The sequence below is a fragment of the Canis lupus genome, chromosome 2 (genome assembly GCF_003254725.2).
Source record: "Canis lupus dingo isolate Sandy chromosome 2, ASM325472v2, whole genome shotgun sequence".
Classification (NCBI taxonomy): domain Eukaryota; kingdom Metazoa; phylum Chordata; class Mammalia; order Carnivora; family Canidae; genus Canis; species Canis lupus.
The window spans coordinates 30,080,666-30,086,922 of record NC_064244.1 but is presented as its reverse complement, the minus strand read 5'-3'; the positions used below and the strand labels follow the sequence as shown (position 1 = coordinate 30,086,922).

Below are 6,257 nucleotides of genomic sequence, written 5' to 3'. Positions count from 1 at the left end.
TAATGAGATACCATTTGGATCACTCTTAAAAACCTCGAAAGCTAAGACTGTATCCAATAATGCCTGGTGCTGAATGTGAATGAGGTAGAGTGAGAGCCGGGGCCTGAAGTGGTGGGGAGCCATTTCCACCCTGTGGACACAAGGGGACAAAAGAGAGAACTCGATGTAGAGAAGGAGCTCAATGAGAGGCAAAACCATGGAGAAAAGGCCACTGAAATCAGTGAATTCAGGAGGAGCCCAGTTGTTGCCACGGGCATCGTGTCAAAGCAGGGGGGAGACACCCGATGTCTCCGTGTTCAGTCTTCGCCCTCACTGGTGCCTTCCCTCGGCCAGACCAAACCCGCTGGCACCTTTCAGAGCTTTAAGCACAGGGAAGGCAGAGCATGGATCTAGGCAGCCACGTGCGAAAAAGAACCTTCACATGCTTCTAGTGACTTCTTCCAAATCTGTCTTGGACAGTTTTCCTCGTTAGCACATGTGAATGTATCTCATTCTTTTAAATTGCTCTAAGACACTGAGTGTAGATGAGCCATAATGGGGAGGACCTCACAATGGGGGTGACACTTCATCTGAGGCTGAAGGATTTAAGCACATGCTGCTCTGTATAGAGCAGAGATAGCAGCCCGAGGTATAATGAGCTGAATAAGAGCAAGACGGCTTTGTTGGGATTTTACTGGACAGAAGAGGTAATTGGAGATTAAAGCGGATCCAGGGTGTGGAAGGCTTGGCATACTTTTCAAAAATCTTAAGTATTTTTTTTTTTTTAATCAAGAAAGGCTCATTATCTAAGAGGCTTCTTTGGGGACTGGTATAAAATAGATACTCAATAAATACTTAAGTTCAGCTTGTTGAGGAAGAGAATTAATCAACCAAATCTGCATTTTTTATTGTTGTTTAATGAGAGACGTTTCTTTAGCTCTGTGTTAACAGTAAAGAAATTGGGAGATCTGAAGCAATTATCTAGATAATTTTAAGACTGATAACCTACTATTTAGGAAGTCGTTCTTTTAGGTCTAAATGAGCTATGTTGAGTGGAGTCAATTAAATCATTGCTCAAGTCCATTTGCCTCTTTAAACAAAGGCTGAGCACATACTTTGCCACTTGGCATATTCTATCTTTTTGTTCAAAATGGTAATTAGTTTGTCGTTGACAGACCAGCTTGACTTAAAATTGTAGTCTTCATATAGAAGTGTTAATATTAATTTTTCATACTCACAGAAATGATTTCCACAGCATTAATTACAATAGTTGTGTAATTACACTTTCCTTTAGATAATTCTCCAGTGATTTCTTCTTTCATCTTTGACTTCATCCATAATAGGAAAATGGTTGTAGGAGAACGCATGGCGTTTGGTGGGCAAGGGGGTAACTTGCATTATTGGCATAATTTTTCCTGCCTGCTTTTTGTCAACTGCATATAAAACTGTAGAAGAAAAATTATATCTCAATATACAGTTTTCATTATGGTTTGGATACGCCTAATATCCCTCACTAAATGCCATAACTCCATATACACAGCTTGTCACCTCGCATGTGTAGACACAGAACTATTTTGGACATAATCACATAGTGGTATCGAAACGCATCTGATCCTCACCTAGGGCTTAGACGAGGAATTTTGTTTGATGTGAAAGCATTAATAATTTGATCACAGAAGAAAATTTTTCAGTAGTGCTTGCAGATCGCTGGTAAAAGATGATTCTTCCCGTGTGGACATGCATTATGTCACACGCCCTCCAGTTGCTGATGGAATCTCACATGGACAGTGTAGGGCAGGCACTTTATCTGCGCCGGGAGAGAGGACCCGCTCAAGTGATAAGGAGTTTGTGTGTCTTTTGGGATCTAAAACAAGTTGTTTCAAAACTCAGCTCAGGCCATGGAAGTTCATACCGACTGGCTTGAAAGCCTTGGGGGTGACCACCACATCTATATGAATCCATTGCTCTCCTGGCTCAGTTTCAAAATTAGGACTTAAAATTTGTCATTGTGGGTTACGGGCGTACACCTGTATACCGATGTTCAAAATGAGCTCATGACTTTGAAGTTCTAATCTTTTGTCATTTAGGGAATGTGGGTTCCCCACTTGACCCACAACACCTGCAAATCACAGCTCATCATTGTCTTCTCCTCTGTTTATCTGGTGGGGGTTACAGGGAGGGATGACAGAGGGGAGGAGGGGCAAGTTTTTAAAGATGATGTTATGAGTTCTTGGTGTCTCTGCTCTCTCGGCCAACTATGAGAACTATGTGAAATTTTAGGAGATAAGGTACAGCAAGTCGTTACGTGTCCCAGGCCCTAAGAAGGCACATCCTTTTCTTGAGGGAGAGGACAAACATAGTGGGGGGAACCTCTGTTACTGTCTCTGTTTTCCCTTCTGACTCCACATGGCTTCCAGTTAGCAGAGATGAGATCTGGAGCAAGACTTTCAGTGGCGTGATGGCTGCGTTCACACAGGCATCGGGTATGACCAGGGGGACGATGGGGACGGAGGACTTGCTGGTGGATTCCTCTCCACGTGCTTCCTCCTTAGCTCCTTTAGAGACAGAGAGTCGTGACTCAAAACTGCCTCTGGGACTTTTCTCAAGCTGCTTTCAGCTGCAGGAAGGCAGGTGCTCTAACCCTCCCAGTCATATCCCCTGGCAGATAGTCATTTGAGTTCTTTTTTGTGCAGGGAAATGAGATCAATTCATTCTCTCCTGCTCCTCCTCCCAAATCTCTTCAAGTTTACTAGCCTGTAGCACGGAGTTTTCAAGAGTGAGGAGAAAGGATGGATGCTCTTACTCCTTCACACGAGGAACAGCCCTCTCTCGGGAGGTCTCTCGGGAGGTCTCTCGGGGTCACCACTGCCCTCCCTCTCCACACTTTCTGGACATTTGTCTGCACATTTGTCTGCACTTACAGGACTGACTTCACTTCCACTGTCGGGATAAATGACACAGGCATCTGTGCCAACTGAAGGATTTTGCATTATTTACTTGTGTATATCCAGCCCCAGCACACTACCTGCCATTTAGTAGTTAGAGGACACACGTTCTTGGAGGGGAAAATTGATACCTGATAAAATACAGTTTTGACCATGGAATGAACACAAATGTACTCTGGGTGAGAGGCAAACAGTCAACATCCAAGAAAAGAAAGGATTTGTTAGATGCAAATACTGGAAGAGAAAGGAAGAGACATCACAGTTTTTCTAGAGAAAGCAGCAAAGGCAGACTAACCAGGAGGCCCACAGAGTGGGGTCCAGGCAGCTGGAGGTCGCCTGAAGTGAAGTTCCTGAGCTGCAAGCAATCAGAGCCAGGAACTTGGTGGGAGCTTGCACCAGATCGTAATTCCCAGTTCACTCGCCTGCTTGAATTCTGGGATTGTGTGTCCCAGATAAGAGTTCTGCACAGAACAGATGGACGAGTGCTAGTTAGCGATCTCTGTATTAACTAATATTTACTGGGTATCTGTTATGTGCCCGGCATCAACTCAGTTAATTTGGTCTTCGTGACACCCACACCGCGATGGGCTGTCGTTATTACCCCATCTTACGACAGGCTACTTGAGGAACAGCAAGGTTAAGTCACCGGTCCAATGTGACACTGCTGGCAGCTACCGTAGGGATTACTCGGGCTTCTGAAACCAGGCGCCAGGATACAGTTAGAGCACAGAAGGGAACACGAGCTGGCCATGGATCACTTGACATGGCCAGGTTTGCACCGACCCATCTGCTAAATGAGGCTGCTAACTGGAGGCACTCACAATGACTCACTCCTTACTGATCGAACCTTACTGATTATCTAAGTATTAGATAATAGTATTTCATAATCAAAATATTTCATCAGAGTGCCTGCCGGTAGCAGACATCTACCCTCCTCTCTTGCTTAAGATCAAGTATCCACTAGCTCGTTTCATTCAGTTGCCTCGTTTGTTTTTATCAACATCATCACAGCATCTCCCTCCGAGGAGTGATGAATGATGTTGCGTATGGAATGAACAGCAGTGCCCGTGCCATACTATCTGCTCAATAAATGTCAGCTGTTATTGCCAGTGGCAAAGAAACAAGTGCATTTGGTACCGTTAGTGTGTTCTTGGGCTCTCATCTAACTCTATTATGTCCTAAGAGAAAAGTTGCCAAATAAATTTTTCTCTACTTTGTGTTGCATCAACAAGCCACCGATAAGGTTCATTTGTTTCAGGGGTAAAGCCAAGACCCGCCTCATAGGCAAAGACTCCTGTAGGATACACGTCGCCATGGAAAAGGATCTAGACCCATTTGAAAGCTCTGCTGGAAAGCTCTGCTGGAAATGATCAGATGTTATGGGTTTGTAATCCTGGTCCAAGAGTCTAACGAGGATCGGCTCCAAGTGTGGGGAAATGTCTCCCGTATCCAGTTTCAGTGGGAAGGACCATGACGTGCTCTGCATGCTCGCTCCCTTCCACAGCCACGATGCAAGGCATTACTGCTACTCCTGGTGATGAAGGAGAGCCTCGGGGAGGTGGACATGCTCAGGCCCCACCTGCTACACGACCATAAAAGGGCAGGACTTGAGGACTTGAGACGGCTCCCAGCCCAGGCTCAGAACCCAGAGGTCTGCTGGCCACATGTTTGTAGGTGATGGGCCCGAGCAGCGTGCTTGGACAGTAGGTCTCTGACAGTCCTGTTAGAGGCTTCCAGGAATGTGCATTCTTCTTCAGTGACCCTTTGTGGAGAAGATGCATTTCTTTTTCTTCTTTACTTGGCAGGCTTTTGAATACCTACCTTAGCTTTAACTACACGAAGGTGTTGTTAAGAATTCGAGGAAATCTTTTCATTCACGGCAGTCTCTGGGAAAGTGCAGATTGGATGCCCTCCTTCAAGCCTCCGGAAGGCAAGAAGGATGCTCTGCAGATGTCAAAGCCACCTTGGCTTTGGGTACAGGTGAGGATGCCTCCCCCGAGGAGTGTTGGTGAGAGTTCACGGACCTGTGAACGCTGTCCTGACCCCACTGGCTGCCCCTTGGAATACTCTCATTCCTCTTGACCTGCACACATTTGGTTTCATCTTCGGCAAGAGAAAAATCCTGGAAATCCGGCTCTGTTTGGCCCCTTTTCTCACTAACCTATCCAGGCTTTTCAGAAATCTCTCTGCTTCATTCTAAACAGGAAGTTTCAGCAGGCAGTTGTACAAATGGCATTGCATTGTGTGGGATGTCACCTATTGTTACAGGAACAAAGACATCCTGAAATAAGGACAAAGCCTTCAAATCCGCCAGGGTCCCGGACCCTTCAATAGCCTTGCATTGTGTCTGGAGGGTGATTGAGTGAATTGGGTCACTCCAAGAATATACCTAAGCTTCTGAAACTCTGCTATTATTAGGGTTGCCAGAACGGGGCTACACACAGCATATGCAAATAGCATTTGTAGTAGCTGTTTTAGCTGCTCTGCATACATGCAAAGCAGGGCCTTTCTAAATAGATGTGGTTACCTGCATGGGTATAAATAAACAGGAAAGAAGGTCTGTGGGTTGACGCATAATTCAATCCTTCCCCTATTAACATGTTAGAAGAGCAAAATATTTAGGAACCACAAGTGCAATTAAAGTTTCTCTTTTGAAACACTGTGCATGAGTCACGTGATTTTCCGATGTCTGAGGCCTGTAGATGCTTTACATTATGTTGAAAAGAAAATACTGCATTACAGGCGACTAACGGGCATTACCAGGCGAGAGGAACTTAGCTCCCATTTAGCTGCAAACCACTTGCACTAATCGATGGCTTCTCATAGAATTTCCGAGTGCGGGTTTTGGTGTAATGAACTGTGTTTATGAAATGAAACGTATTCCCATTGACACAGGATTGCATTTGGCAGTGTTTTCTCTATCGTAATAGCTAAATTACTAAAACATTTTCAAAAATGTTATCTGAGACTATGTACGCAACAAAAATAATGAGATCATTATACATTCCCTTCCCTTTTTCCCTCTGTATGAAACAGCCCACTCAGCTAGATTTTACACACGAACATGCCCTCCTCCTGCAATCCACCTTCCCCTCCCCTCAGCATCTGTGTCACATCTAGAGCAACGTGTGTGAATTGTTGGTTGGGCTGCTGGGGCCTTGATATTCAAGTAAGTTCCATGGAGGAAATCTACCTCTAATCCTATGAATTTTATTTTTAACCAATACTGCCAGATATTTCTTCTTGCTGTCTTTCCCTCTTATGGAGAGGAGATCACGTCTTCTCCACTAACTTAATACTCTGCTCTAGAGCGCACACATCCCCATTTCATTT

At 44.8% G+C, this 6,257-nt stretch overlaps 1 long non-coding RNA gene across 1 annotated transcript in view; it reads left to right on the top strand.

Moving 5' to 3' along the window:
* Positions 1-575: 575 nt before the first annotated feature.
* LOC112659073 (uncharacterized) overlaps positions 576-6,257 on the top strand; it is a 30,185-nt gene continuing 24,503 nt past the window's right edge. The window contains exon 1 of the long non-coding RNA XR_003136152.2: positions 576-686. This is a non-coding gene — a long non-coding RNA (uncharacterized LOC112659073). The remainder of the gene's footprint in view (positions 687-6,257) is intronic.